The sequence below is a fragment of the Alosa alosa genome, chromosome 18 (genome assembly GCF_017589495.1).
Source record: "Alosa alosa isolate M-15738 ecotype Scorff River chromosome 18, AALO_Geno_1.1, whole genome shotgun sequence".
In the NCBI taxonomy this organism is placed as follows: domain Eukaryota; kingdom Metazoa; phylum Chordata; class Actinopteri; order Clupeiformes; family Clupeidae; genus Alosa; species Alosa alosa.
Window position 1 is genome coordinate 21,757,858 of NC_063206.1, and position 16,429 is coordinate 21,774,286.

At 41.3% G+C, this 16,429-nt stretch overlaps 1 long non-coding RNA gene across 1 annotated transcript; it reads left to right on the forward strand.

Moving 5' to 3' along the window:
• Nucleotides 1–4,568: 4,568 nt before the first annotated feature.
• Nucleotides 4,569–9,088, forward strand: LOC125311987. The gene is made up of 3 exons (XR_007196547.1): nt 4,569–4,629; nt 6,089–6,141; nt 8,974–9,088. It is a non-coding gene; the product is annotated as an uncharacterized LOC125311987 (long non-coding RNA).
• The last annotated feature ends 7,341 nt before the right edge of the window (nt 9,089–16,429 follow it).

A 16,429-nucleotide genomic window follows, 5' to 3' on the forward strand; every position in this document is an offset into this window, starting at 1 on the left:
TCGGGTTGGATATTGGCGAACCTGGACAAACCCATGTGGACAATAAATATGGGTCCTAGATGGGTAATTAATGTGAACCCAATATATGGTCTCAGAATGGGCAACACAAATGGGGCCCAGTTGTACTTAATGTTTGGGTTAGACATGGGCAAACTGGGATAAACCCATGTGGGCTCCCTATGTTGGTGTCATGTGGGCCTTTAATGGGAAATCAACAATTGGGTTCAGACTGGGAAACACAAATGGGGCCCATTAGGGTTAGCCACTCGGGTTGGATATGGGCAAAACTAGACAAAATCACGTGGGCAGTTCATTTGGGCCCTACGTGGGTAATTAATGTGAAACCAATATATGGACTTAGAATGGGCAACACATATGGATCCCATTTGGGTAAACCACTCGGGTTGGATATGGGCAAACCTGGACAAACCCACGTTTGCAATCCATATGGGTCCTAGATGGGTAATTAATGTGAAACCAATATATGGTCTCAGAATGGGCAACACAAATGGGGCCCAGTTGTACTTAATGTTTGGGTTTAGACATGGGCAAACTGGGATAAACCCATGTGGGCTCCCTATGTTGGTGTCATGTGGGTCATTAATGGGAAATCAACAATTGGGTTCAGACTGGGAAACACATATGGGGCCCATTAGGTTTAGCCACTCGGGTTGGATATTGGCGAACCTAGACAATATCACGTGGGCAGTTCATTTGGGCCCTACGTGGGTAATTAATGTGAAACCAATATATGGACTTATAATGGGCAACACATATGGATCCCATTTGGGTAAACCACTCGGGTTGGATAAGGGCAAACCTGGACAAACCCACGTTGGCAATCCATATGGGTCCTAGATGGGTAATTAATGTGAACCCAATATATGAGCTAAGAATGGGCAACACATATTGAGCCCATTAGAGTAAACCACTCGGGTTGGATATAGGCCAACCTGGACAAACCCACGTGAGCAATAAATATGGGTCCTAGATGGGTAATTCATGTGAACTCAATATATGGTCTCAGAATGGGCAACACAAATGGGGCCCAGTCGTATTTGATGTTTGAGTTATACATGGGCAAACCTGGATAAACCCTTGTGGGCTTCCCATGTCGGTGCTGTGTGGGTTATTAATGGGAAATCAACAATTGCGTTCATGCTGGGCAACACATATGGGGCCCATTAGGGTTAGCCACTCGGGTTGGATATTGGCAAACCTGGACAACATCACATGGGCAGTTCATTTGGGCCCTACATGGGTAAACAATGTGAAACCAATATATGGGCTTAGAACGGGAAACACATATGGAGCCCAGTCGTATTTGATGTTTGGGTTAGACATGGGCAAACCTGGATAAACCCTTGTGGGCTTCCCACGTCGGTGCTATGTGGGTTATTAATGGGAAATCAACAATTGGGTTCAGGCTGGGCAACACATATGGGGCCCATTAGGGTTCATGGCTCGGGTTCGATATGGGCAAAACCGGACAATATCACATGGGCAGTCCATTTGGGCCCTACATGGGTAATTAATGTGAAACCAATATGTGGGCTCAGAATGGCCAACACATATGGAGCCCATTAGGGTTAACCACTCGGGTTGGATATGGGCAAATCTGGACAAACCTACACGGTTAATCCATATAGGTCCTAAATGGGTAATTAATATGAAACCAAAATGTGGGCTCAGAATGGGGAACACAAATGGGGCCCATTTGGGTAAACCACTCGGGTTGGATATGGGCAAACCTGGACAAACCCATGTGGGCAATAAATATGGGTCCTAGATGGGTAATTATTGTGAACCCAATATATGGTCTCAGAATGGGCAACACAAATGGGGCCCAGTTGTATTTAATGTTTGGGTTAGACATGGGCAAACTGGGATAAATCCATGTGGGCTCCCAATATGCGTCCTACTATGGTCTGTAATGGGAATCACATATGGGCAAAACTAGACAATATCACGTGGGCAGTTCATTTGGGCCCTACGTGGGTAATTAATGTGAAACCAATATATGGACTTAGAATGGGCAACACATATGGATCCCATTTGGGTAAACCACTCGGGTTGGATATGGGCAAACCTGGACAAACCCACGTTTGCAATCCATATGGGTCCTAGATGGGTAATTAATGTGAAACCAATATATGGTCTCAGAATGGGCAACACAAATGGGGCCCAGTTGTACTTAATGTTTGGGTTTAGACATGGGCAAACTGGGATAAACCCATGTGGGCTCCCTATGTTGGTGTCATGTGGGTCATTAATGGGAAATCAACAATTGGGTTCAGACTGGGAAACACATATGGGGCCCATTAGGTTTAGCCACTCGGGTTGGATATTGGCGAACCTAGACAATATCACGTGGGCAGTTCATTTGGGCCCTACGTGGGTAATTAATGTGAAACCAATATATGGACTTATAATGGGCAACACATATGGATCCCATTTGGGTTAACCACTCCGGTTGGATATGGGCAAACCTGGACAAACCCACACAGTTAATCCATATAGGTCCTAAATGGGTAATTAATATGAAACCAATATATGGGCTCAGAATGGGGAACACAAATGGGGCCCATTTGTGTTGAATGCTTGGTTCCGACATGGGCAAACCTGGACAAACCCTTGTGGGCTTCCCACGTCGGTGCCATGTCGGTCATTAATGGGAAATCAACAATTGGGTTCAGGCTGGGCAACACATATGATGCCCATTAGGGTTAGCCACTTGGGTTGGATATGGGCAAACCTGGATAAACCCACGTGGGCAATCCAAATGGGTCTCAAATGGGTAATTAATGTGAAACCAATATATGGGCTCAGAATGGGCAACACATATGGGGCCCATTTCTATTTAATGTTTGGGTTAGACATGGGCAAACTGGGATAAACCCATGTGGGCTTCCCATGTTGGTGCCATGTGGGTCATTAATGGGAAATCAACAATTGGGTACTAGGTCTCTATTAAATCTATGGTATCAAAATTACCATCAGATTTTACTGGCCAATGCAGATTTTTACCTGCATTTGGCCAGTTGTAGAGTAGGTGCTAATTTTAATACTTTTTTAACCCTGCATAGTGCACACTCTACAAGCAAGGGCTGACTTAATATGTGAACTGAGGGTGCTGTACTGCCACTGCACTCTTTTGATGCTGGTCTATAAACATTCAATTCATTTCATGAAACATCTGTTGTTCAGAGAGCAATTGCCTTTCCTTCTTGTGGAATGGCCTTCCATTACATGTACGGGAAAGCAGGCTCTGTAGAAATATTTTTAATCTAGACTTAAAACATTGTGCAGTTCAGAGATTGGGGGTGCTTCAAAGGGTCTCACAGCAAGCCACACAATATTTGACACCAGGTAGGCCTTGTGCACCTCTCCATTTCCCTCTTCAACCTTGGTCTACAGAACACCAATACAGTGTGACCATAAATACTGACGAGTTAGACTTAAAATGGTTATATCATTGAATCGAACATTCAACTGTAGTAACAGCACCTAACGCTGGAGCAATTTGAACTGCTCATTATAGCACTGCCCTGGTCTAAAACAGTGGTTCTCAACCTTTTTTGCTCTGTGACCCAAATTTAAACATAGCCTACCACTTGTGACCCTAAGACAAAGGCTGAAAGCTAATCATGCCTAAGGTTCAGGTTATTGACTCTTGCAACCCTTTCAGAACTTCACGCAACACAAATTTGAGTCCCGACCCAGAGGTTGAGAAACACTGGTCTAAAAAAGGCTAATCAAAGAGGTCACATCACAGCTCATGGAACACGCGGCCAACATCAAGACCTCTTACCTGGACCAAGCCCACCCTGTTAAAGGCCTGTCTTCCTACCCTCTATTCAAATTCATCAACTACCCAGCTATCATACTCTCAGCGGACCCAACTACCACCTAATCTCCAACCTCCCCTTTCTTGAGTCTAAACCTGGAAAGAGCAGTGGCTGCCCAACTCCAGCACTACATGTCCAACCATGAGCTCTTTGAACCCGTCCAATAAGGTTTCAGAGCCCACCTGCTGTCATCAATATCACCATCAATCCCCTCATTGCTGATGACAAACACCATCCTCATCCTGTAGAGTTTAACAGTTTCCTATTTCTCTGGAGACAGGGCCTTTCAAAACAACCTATGTCACAACTGCCTCTCCATACCCGCTGTGTCCCCAAAGACCACTTAAACACATAGCCTATTATTATTATTATTATTAGCCTAAACTACTACAACTAGCATATCTAAAAATTTAAAGTTGACCACTGATTCCATACTACATGCAGAATGCAGAATGCCCAGAGTTCTAGTACATAGGCCTACGTGTATAAACCTAGATTTTAGAAAATCTAGGTTTATAGTGTAATTAGCTTTATTTTTTATTTATTTTTCATTGACAAATGTACAGGCTGTTCACCTGTGTGAACTAAAATAACTATGATAGTTCACCTGACTATCATAGTTATTTTATTCAATCATGTTTCGGGGTGGGCTCTGCTTTGAATGTCGACGTCACCCAACGTATCAGTTGACGTTATCAACGTTATCATAGTGATATCTTGGGGAGATTGACTTGTTCTACCTGGGCTCACTCCTAACGTTCATCGTCGAAAGCTTCCATAGGTAAGTACAATTGTGATTCATTGATAAGTTGTGTAAAAAGTATTAGCTTATGTACAACATTTTCGACTGTGTTCTGATAATTTAAATTACACAATTTGCTATTATGAACTCTTGCTAGCCTTACTAGGTCTACTTCATGAGCTATTAAGGTAAGTCAATGGACATCACAGCTAGTTTGAGTTTAAATGGTAGCATAAGTATTTCGGATCTTGCATGATAATTTCTAACGTGAGGTTTTACAGCTGCGTTAGGGAAGGCAGCACTTTTCATCAGATTAGATAGATGAGCTTCTAGGCTACTTGCTGCAACATTCTTCTTCTAAATAACAATTGTATGTGTGGCAGAATACACTCAAGAGCCTTCTAAATTGCATTTCGTTTCATGAGCCAGATTTAATTGAACTATGCATGCCCGTGCATGCCTGAAAGTAGGCTAGTGGAAGGCTAGCCAGAGAAATGGAGGTAACGAATGTTGTAGTCTTATCTGGCCCCCTTACGTTTTGATAGAGAGTTGGCAGGTCTAGCAGTATCCTTTAGGCAAGGCAGGCAGACAAGATGCATTAGTCATGTACATGGAAATATTTGTGTACACTTATGCACATTCCCTCACAGCACATTCAAGACTAAACGAAAATCAAACGAAACTACACGATTTAAGCTTTACAATGGTGCCTCTTGCTCGTCACTCTGATGAACGGTTCGCGATCAAATTTACTTTGAATTTACATGCAACTCAATCATTCACTATATCAGCCTACATTGCAGTTCTGCATCCATCTGCACACCAACAAATTATGTTGGACTAAAGAGCAGACCTTATCAAATGCACATAAAAAAAAACTTGCTCTGTAGGCTGCAATGGTGTTCTTGAATAAAGCTGTAGCTGTAGCTTCTACTCATAATTAATATTAAACATATTTGCTAGGTTAGTTATCCCATCATTTTATAGGCCTATATATTATGATCCACGACTATAGCCTATTGCTAAATTCCAGATATTGACCATATCAAACTTTATCTCATACTGCACTTGTCTTTCGATCATTTTAAACTGTTTTATCATTGGTCTTTGATTATGGCTTTTATTTTTGTTGTCCAAACATTTTGTATGCTATTCCTACCATGTCAAACTACTAAATTAAATCTGATCTTTGATAAAAAAAAAAAAAAAAAATGAAAACCCTAACCTAAATGTAATCATGTAAACACCTCTTGTCTGAATTTGGCTCAGACATAAAAAAAAATAACTTGTATTGTAGTTGTATTTGAACTTGTATTGTAGTTAAAACTGCTATTTTTATTCAAACCAAAAATCTTAAATACTTTCCCTACTATTGCCCAGTACACAATTATTCCTGAAAGTGTACTTCTTAATTGAAAAATAAATAATGATTTTCTAGTTGATGATATAGCATGCAGTATTTGTTGAAAGAAAATGAATGTGCTGCCCTTTCCTATAGGCTACTGTTTAATCTCCAGATCATACTGGAAAGCATTTTTCTGTCCCTCCCAAGTAAGTAAGTGTCAATTTCATTTAAGTAGCTATGTAGGATTGTCAGAGAATGTTCACTTTCAAAACATTGGCAAGTGTTCCTTTTAATCGCTAGACAAGCCTCTCATTGGTTGCCAGATTGAGATATCAGTCACTGTCAATACAGTATCTGATCTACATACAGTGCATACGTAAAGTATTCACAGCGCTACACTTTTTCCACATTTTGTTATGTTTCAGACTCATCTTAAAATTGATTAAATTATTTATTTTTTTCTTATCAATCTACACACAATACTCCAACACCCCACCAAAAAACTAGTGTTTGGAGTGTTTTGCAAATGTATAAAAAAGAATGAAAGACTAAAATATACCATTTACATATGACATAACACTTTCCATCCTACTATCCTTGCATCCTACTTCTATCAATGGTCCTTGAGATGCTTCTACAACTTGATTCAAGTCCACCTATGCCTAAATGAATTCACTGGACATTATTAGGAGAGGCACACATCTCTTTATATACTGTAAGGTCTCACAGTTGATGGTGTATGTCAGAGTGAAAACCAAGCCACGAGGTCGAGAGAATTGTCCGTAGACCTGCGAGACAGGGTTGTGTAAAGACGCAGACATTTTCTTGTACCCTTCCCCAGATCTGTGTCTTCACACAACCCTGTCTCGCAGGTCTATGGACAATTCTCTCGACCTCGTGGCTTGGTTTTTACTCTGACATACATCAACTGTGAGACCTTATATAAAGAGATGTGTGCCTAATATCCAGTGAATTCATTTAGGCACAGGTGGACTTGAATCAAGTTGTAGAAGCATCTCAAGGACCATTGATAGAAGTAGGATGCACCAGAGCTCAATGGCAAGTGTCATAACAAAAGGTGTGAATACTGATATAAATGGAATATTTCAGTTTTTTATTTTGTATACATTTAAGAACTGTCAAGAATTTTGCAAACACAGAAGGATTACATAGAGTGGCCAGGAGACGCGAGGGAACATGGATGTGTTTTCCATTTGAGGAACGTAGGCTAATCGATTGCGGACATGTACAGACAGCCACAGACACGGAGCATATAGTAGGCCTACTTTCATTTCTAGAGTTTTCACTTTCTAGAGTGTGCATTCAGTACGTGAAAGATGCTTCATAATAAAATAGCGATCAAACATAATCAAATTTATCATGACATGTTGTCACAAACACTTATTCCTATTAGAAAATTAAAACCAAAATCATGTAAGTAAAGACTATGTTAAAGGGATATTCCACCATTTGGAGAATTACACTCATTGTCCACCTCCCCTTGAGTTAAACAATTGATTTTTACCTTTCTCAAGTTCATTCAGCCGTTCTCTGAGTATGTGGATACCACAGCTCCAGCCTGGCATAGATCATTGAATCGGATTAGACCATTAGCATCTCGCCTGCTAGCATCACCTTTAAAAGTGACTAAGATTTCCAGTAATTTTCCTATTTAAAACGGGTCTCTTCTCAAGTTAGAACCTGTAATAAGACTAATTGAAAATGAAACGTGGCAATTTTCTAGGCTGATTTGACATGGAACTATACTCTCATTCAGGCGTAATAATCCAGTCACTAACCAATTTGTCTGCTGCAGCTCAACCTTGTTGCTAGAAGTTAGCCTACGGGAACTATTTTCAGGTGCTGCATGATATCATTGTGCTGCTGCGCCCATGTTGTTCCTTGATTATTACTGAGTGTAATTCCCCAAATGGTGGAATATCCCTTTAAGTGTTGTTCTCTCATTGATGCCTGTAATAAGGAAAATATGATTTTGGTTTGTAAAATGTATGCCCCCACCCCAAAACTCTAAATAAAAAAATGTCTTTGGACGACTTATTTGACCTTTTTCATGCAGAAAAAATGACCCTGGATTCAATTTTCTCCAGAATTACACTTTAAGATGATACACATATTTATAATCTCTGCCTGGCTTGATCTTATTAGTACAGAGCAATCGCCCCATTTATTGATGATAAGGCCAATCACTGTGCTAGGCAAAGCTAGCAAGCTCTAGACAAGCTAATGCTAACATTAGCACAACAATACAGCATAGAGTTGCCTACTGTTTTCGGTGAAATTTCAAATCATTAGAAGCTCTGTATTGAACTGATACTAATCCAGTAAGTGCAATGTGAAGCATTACAAAACTGACTGTCAATAGCCCATGGAAAGCTAATTTGTCTCGGTAATACACCTCTTGAGGGGAGCAGGTTCAGCCTACAGTAAATGTTACAATGTATGAAGTTAAACATATTGTTCTTGAAACATGTTTATGATACTTGTCAGACCTATTATCCAAAGAGATGCACAAAATACAAAAACAGATTAACATTAAATTATAATTATTATATTGTAATTGGGTCAATGGTCAATGATGTGACATGTATATTGTCTTGTATTAGAATTTCTTCTAGCTATTTCAATCCACATGTGTAATGCCTCAATTTAATCTACAAAACCTGTGTAATTTAAACATATTTTCAGTACATTAATATAACCCCCAAAATACCAGGTGGTCCAACCAAAAAGTACTGATTACAAACAGTAAAAATATTGACTTTGAAGCGCGGCAACACTACATTGGCCCAACTGGCTCATGAACTAAATAATTTTGCAATTAGTAGTCAGTAGAAAGCATCTGAATTGAATTGATCTAATTCATTTTGATGGGCTTGTTGCTTTTTTCGAAATGCATCCTCAAAAAAATTAAACATGGAATTATGTGAAATGTATATTTCAGTATGTTGATTTCCTGTCTGATAATGACAAATACTCATATCCAAGCATTTAATCTTAAATATAATTTTATTTTACAGAGGCCCTCAAGAACAACCCCCTTACCAGCACTACAAATCAGAGGAGGCTGAACGGTCGTTAGGGAAATGGTTTACTGGGGCAAGGGACAGGGGAGGGCTGAGGGCAGCCAGAGTGGCAAAGTGATTTAATTCAATTCAATTTCAATTTCAATTTGCTGTTTGTAACCAGTTCTTGTTGTTGTTCTCTGTGTTGATGTTGATGTTCTCTGTGTTGTAATTTATTAAATGATTATTATTAAATGCAGAAAAAGAAAATTAGGCTGCTTTTTCTGCTGTTTTGGTGGGACCTTAGAGCCATAGCCCCTGGAAGTGACTAATATTATTTTCTAGTGAATTACAAATGGGTCTGGTTTTGGATTGGTATTTATAGTGTATGTTGTAAACATTGGGATTTTAATTATATTTTATTGTAAATGTTGGAGCCATATGACATTGAAGATAGGACCAAGATCATGTATACATTGCCCAGCTTTGCCCTACTTAATGACTATAATCTTGCATGCAACCCATTTGGCCAATGTGTAGAACCTAGACAGAATATTAAGGTGGGGCACGGATGGGTCTGGCATTTATTGCCCAGTTTGGAGCCACATAAAACCCATTGTAATCCTGCCTGAAGCCCATGTGGACAAATGGCATGGGGCCACTTTAGAACCTGCGATTCATCCCTCCTATACCCCATTATTTAAATCATGTAGTACCCATGTAGAACCCAGGTAGAATTTAAGGCTGGGGCCCCAGATGGGTCCATTGTTTGTTGCCCATTTGGTACCCACATAAAACCCAGTGTAATCCTGCATGGAACCCATGTGGGTAAATTACATGGGGCCACTTTGAAACCCATGGACAATCCCACAAAATAACCCATATTTCAACCCATATGGTACCCATGTAGAACCCAGGTAGAATTTAAAGCTGGGCTCCAGAAGGGTCCAGCGTATGTTGCCCAGTTGGGACCCAAATAAAACCCATTGTAATCCTGCATGGAGCCCATGTGGGCAAATTACATGGGGCCACTTTGGAAACCGCGGACAATCCCACAAAAAAACCCATATTTCAACCCATGCGGTACCCATGTAGGACCCAGGTAGAATTTAAGGCTGGGTTCCAGAAGGGTCCAGTGTATATTGCCCAGTTGGGACCCAGATTAAACCCAGTGTAATCCTGCATGGAGCCCATTTGGGTAAAGGACATGGGGCCACTTTGGAAACCGCGGACAATCCCACAAAAAAACCCATATTTCAACCCATATGGTACCCATGTAGAACCCAGGTAGAATTTAAAGCTGGGCTCCAGAAGGGTCCAGCGTATGTTGCCCAGTTGGTACCCAAATAAAACCCATTGTAATCCTGCATGGAGCCCATGTGGGCAAATTACATGGGGCCACTAAGGAACCCGTGGACAATCCCACAAAAAAACCCATATTTCAACCCATGCGGTACCCATGTAGGACCCAGGTAGAATTTAAGGCTGGGTTCCAGAAGGGCCCAGTGTATATTGCCCAGTTGGGACCCAGATTAAACCCAGTGTAATCCTGCATAGAGCCCATGTGGGCAAATGACATGGGGCCACTTTGGAAACCGCGGACAATCCCACAAAAAAACCCATATTTCAACCCATGAGGTACCCATGTAGGACCCAGGTAGAATTTAAGGCTGGGTTCCAGAAGGGTCCAGTGTATGTTGCCCAGTTGGGACCCAAATAAAACCCAGTGTAAATCCTGCATAGAGCCCATGTGGGCAAATGACATGGGGCCACTATGGAACCCGCGGACAATCCCATCTTGGACCCATATTGGCAACACATATGGTACCCACATGGGCCCCATATACAAATGTTGGCTGGGGAGGTGAAGCACACACTAATCCCGACGCAGTGAGCTGCTTGCTACAGCGGCGCTCGGGGAGCAGTGAGGGGTTAGGTGCCTTGCTCAAGGGCACTTCAGCCTTGCAGTTTGGCAAGATTTTTTTGATCATTTTCACTGAAACCAACACTATGCTCCGACAGAACAACATAAATCAGCTGGTTTTAGAAAAAACCCGCACTTCTACCTCCACCTTGAGCCTGTTATTTGTTTTGCAAAACTCCACAGCTCCCGGTTCTTCTTGTCCAATTAGAGCAGGGCTGTGTGAGATCTGACTGTCAATTACAGTCTGGTGCAGTCAGGTGCACACTGATGAGCACAAACTCGATGAGAGGGTGCTCGGTGGTAGTGGGGGAGGGGCATTGCCAACTGCAGCTTTAATATTGTTCATATTTTTACCCCAAAACATTGTTTTATCTGTCGGACATGTTTTGTCCCTAATCTCAAGAATCACTTATTCGAACATTGCAAGCACACCAAAAACCACGTTGAATTCAGAACGACAGCAAATCGCGCGTGGATAGCGCAAGAGATTCAAAGATGGCTTGTTGCGGTAAGTTTGCATACTGCTACGTTTTTAACGCCTTTGTTTCCTCTGCTATTATATTGTATTCGTATGAATAAATGTAACTGCATTTAGTCTTAGTTAGTTGAGTTAATGTTACATTGTAACATTGTAGAGTATGGTGGGACCTTAAGGTAACCGAAATGCCTACTGAACACACAATGTAAAGGTAGTGTGGGTTTTGTAGGTATATTATGCTTGTTTTATAACAGCAGCTTAACATCAACACTGATTTCTTATTGGTCTTAATGATAATCTACTGTATCTTCTCAGATCCCACCCAACAACATGGATGTAGCTGGCTTGTTCAAATAAAAGCAAGGTAGGCATAATTCAGTGTCCATAAAGGCTCTCCCTGACACACCAACCCGACGGCTGACCGGCGTCAGAAAAGGCAGTCGGACTGACCAGTCGGCTCCCATCTCATGCTTGGAACACACAGAAGCGACCCCGGACTTCAGTGAACGTTCTGCGCTTGCGCAAGACATAATAAGTCTCCATAGGAGTATAACTGCCAGCCTATAGGTATTCTAAATCAACATGGATTTCTAATCAGTCTCTAGCCTAGAAATCTAGACGCACCCTAGTGGCGGCAAATTAATTTGCTCAGCCTGTACGTCTAGTATCGAACCATAGGAATTTCTATTGGCTTAACACCGTGGATGTTCTCCAATCACAGCGCTCTATTTCGTTAGAGAGTCTTAAAGCGGGCTTAACAGGATAACGACATCCTGCGACGGTGAACAACAAGGAAGGTGGCTATGGCGAACTAAGAGCAGTTGTTTGAATCGGGCGTTGGCGCCAACTTTGGAGGAGTTGGACTTGTGCTTTTCTTTGAAAGTAGAGCAACACAATGCACTTAAGTCATTCTTTCGAAGAAGGATGTATTTGCCGACCGGATAATGGATATGGTCGAAGGCTGGCCTATTGCATGCCTAGGCAGTTTGAAAGACAATTCTCTGCCCGCCCCTTGGATTAAGCAGGTGAATGATTCGATTCCAGACTATACATTTCAATGATATAGGATGGCCCGCCAGGCTAATCAGTCTCAATTTCTTCCCAAAGATCCACCACGACTATGTAAGAACATAGAGGGACTATGGCTTGTACTGCAATTATTCAGGTAAGTTTAAGTGTGTGTCTACAAGCCCATGCTAGGTCTAAGCTACAAGCTACATTTGTGCCAATGGACTATATGCACAGAACACACTTAAGCCAGCTCATTTTTTTCTGGTGGTGCCAGCAAGGGGCGTAGCACAAGATCCTAGGCCCTGGCAGTCCTGATGGGCCCCCCATGTTCCTCAACCCAGGTAAAATAAAATATATTCCAGACTCCTCAAGGGCCCTCTCTCGCCTTGGGCCCCTATAATCAGTAGTTTATGTTCCTTGTGCCAGCTGTGAAGCCAGTGGAGCCGCAGTTGTTGTTAATGTAATTTGTGTTTACATGGACCCGGTGTGGCACGTAGTGAATCAGCATGTTACAATGTAGAAGCATTTATGCCTGTGTTAAAATTGTTATTATTGGGCAAACAAGATATTCAGTTTCGGAGTGAAGATGTAAGGAGCAGAATATGACAGAAGATGCCGTTACAACACAGCTAACCCTCCACCGGAAATAAAATGCTGGTTGAAGACTAAAGAGCTAACATTTCCAAGACTAATTTTAGGAGTGTTCCCCATTTTGTTTTAAGTGGTTACTGTAAATTTCCTCATGAACTAATCATCATCAAAACTTTCTTCTCTTGATGTGACATGACTACCATTTGGAAGACTGCAACCTCACATCTGAATTTGGAAGAGGAGACCATTGTGGATTGAAGGCAAATGTTTGCTGTCTGGCACTAAACCAATACTGGATTGCAGAACAGCATTGCTACCTTGTGAATCACCATGATTGTATCAATACTGATTACAGCGTTAGTTTACAGATTGCAGTCCTGTAAAGGTAAAGATGATCAGTGTTTGTTTTTGGATGACTTATAATGCCCTCATGTTGTTCTAGCATCCCCAGGGATTATTCACCATGACAACTAATGGCTCCAGTTACACAATTGAGGATACGGCCGGGACATGCAGAGACCCCAAACTTGGAGAGGGAGTTAAGTCATTAAGAGACGAGTGACCGTCGCAGGAAGTGCATCATAACAAAGGGACGCCAGACCCTCTTGTAACAGCTGTACTCGGTGATACTGCAGACTCATAAAATAGTTAGAAAATAAGGCAGAAAAATGACAAGTTTCCTCATGCTGCTTCCTTATGTTGAAATGTCCAAAAATATACAATATATCTGCAACAGTGATACTGCAAACATGTTGATAGTCTATTGTTGATTTTTATGCTGTAGTGTAAAGCATGTCACACAGTAGCCTAGCCTACAGAAAACACTTACTTGATGTGATATAATGATAACTTGTTAAATGCCTATAATCATAGTCATTTATTTCGTCAGTCATCATGTTCATGTTAATGAATAAGGACATTTAACCCATAGCCATAAACCAAAATTTCATGCAATATCTGACGTGAGTCCCTATGCGTGAGTCACAAGCTCCTCCCAGCTGACTCTTGCAGATCACGTGGACAGTCAGTCGCGATCGATTATTTAATAAATAAATGTGAATTAATAATAAAAAGCTTCTACCTAATGTGACTATTTTTTCCATGAACTGTAAAAGAAAACACGTTTTTTCCCGCTGTATTCTCCATAAAGAGTAAAGTAAATTATGTACTTTCCAGATTTGACAATTTCCAGAATTGACGTCACTTCCTGGACTTGTCTGAGGCTGGTCTGAGGTCTCTAAATGACTTAACCCCTACTGCAAACTTAGTATGTAATCAGCTGTATCCAGGATTGTGTAACACAGGGGTGGAGCCAGACATTTGAAGCATTGGGGGCTTAGCCCAGTGTCACACACAGGAAGGCTAGGGGGTCCGGGGGCATTCCCCCAGCAGAACATTTTGAAAAATAACCCCTTAAATAATGACTTCTAGTGAATTCTGTGTAAACTAATGGACACATTGAGACTTTAAAAAGTGTGAGACTCAAGGTATATCTGACTGGCACTTTGGGTCTTTCAAGAGAGGTCAATAGGCATAGCCTATCTGATCAGCATGCACTAAGTTAATTAAGCATTTTTTATGAGTTATGGTTTGTATATTATAGGCTAGTATACTATGCTGAGATAACCCTGATGGGATGCTACCTTGTCTCAATACATTTTTACTTTGAACTCTGGCCAAAGTAGCCTTATGGTCAGGTTTAGCACAGCCCCACACATTGTGAACCCACTTATTAAATTAATAATTATAATTATAATGTTCAGTGGAACACATGAAGCTATGTTTAATCCAGGGCATAACATTCATTTTTTTTTTAATGGGGGGGGGGGGGGAGATTCCCCCCTTCAGTGCTTCACATAGGGGGACTAATTTAGTTGGGGGGGGGGGATACATTTTACAAACTCAAATTGCATTTTCCTTATAGGCCTACAGGCATCAATGAGAGAACACTCACACTTACATGATTTTGGTTTTGATTTTCTAATTGGAGTAAGTCTTTGTGACAACACGTCATGATACATTTGATAATGTTTGATATGCTGTTTTGGTATGAAGCATCTTTTACGTAATTAATTAAAAGTGAAAGTAGCCTAACCTAGGCCTATATGCGCTCTGTGACTGAGCTGTCTGTGCACGTCGTGCAATTGATTACGTTCCTCAAATGGAGAACACATCAATCCCATGGTATATTTTGCCCTAAAATGCATGAAACATGCAAGTTCAAAATCCCGCCGGTAGCCACGTTACATCTCCGTTTCATAATTGCCTAGGCTACTAACCTACAATAAATGAATTGAACGAACTCAACTGACGACAGGTTACTCTACTGATTCGGTCATTGAGACTCTATGAATACAGTAGCCTACAACAAACTTTCTGTCTTTCTGAAGTTTATTTTTGTATTCCGGGCTACAGTAGCCTAATTGCCTAATGTCTTGACAATAGTTTTTCTTACCGGCTTGCTGTTTCAACTGACCACGCCGCTCTGAACTTTCCTGCCAGGTTTATGACGTAGGCCCTAAACCGCTACATCTCGGCTCTGGCATTGCCTAAACTCATCGTGTGGGAAATCAGATTATCTGTCAATATTGGGCTTTGAAAATAAGGGATATTTGCTCAGTAATAGTAGCCTACATTTTGTAACATTTATAGAGAAACTGAGGGGAAGTTAAATTAGAAATTAGAATCGTTGGAAATTGAAAACACATACAAAAAAAAGATTCGGGGCTTTTGAAAAAAGATTCGGGGCTTGAGCCCCCCGAAGCCACCCCCTCGCTCCGCCAATGGTGTAACAGGTCAGTATATTCTCAGATATAAGTATATCTGTGGTGTGCAAGGGAGAATACTGTGGAATTTAAGTCCTGGATACACCATTTTTCTCGCAGTGGTAAAATCGATTGTTTTTGAGTTCTCCTTTAAAACAGACATAGAAGGGAAAGCCATTTTTACCTTGGCTTTGTTGAATAAAGACAGTTCATTGCATGGTCACAAAGTTACCTTGTAACCAAATACACAGTTGTCTCCTCTATCATAATCAATTCTCTGACTTTGAAATGACCTCTAAAAAAACGAGCGATCTGTAGTGTTTAATTCCAACAGAGAATATATGAGGAACGGATAAGGGCCGTTTAAGGCTGTAATTCTCGGCTCCTGTGCAGGCTGAGGGTCATACGTTTGATTCCTGACATAGGCACCAGAGGCGATTCTAGACCTAGAGCTTTGCTGGGGCACAGGCCCCCAACTCCCAATACATTAAAAAAAAAAAAAAAATAATAATAATAACTGTGCGCGCAATATGAAATAAATGGCTAGCCTGATTTGGACCATCACATATCTCCCCTAGGTCACAGATATCCTCCTCCATACTCTGAATAGTTTTACGTCTAGCCCCCATCATGTCCTCATCCGTTTCTTGCCTGTCTCTCTCCTCCTCCTCCTCCCCCTGCCTGGTACTGGACTGCCCAGCC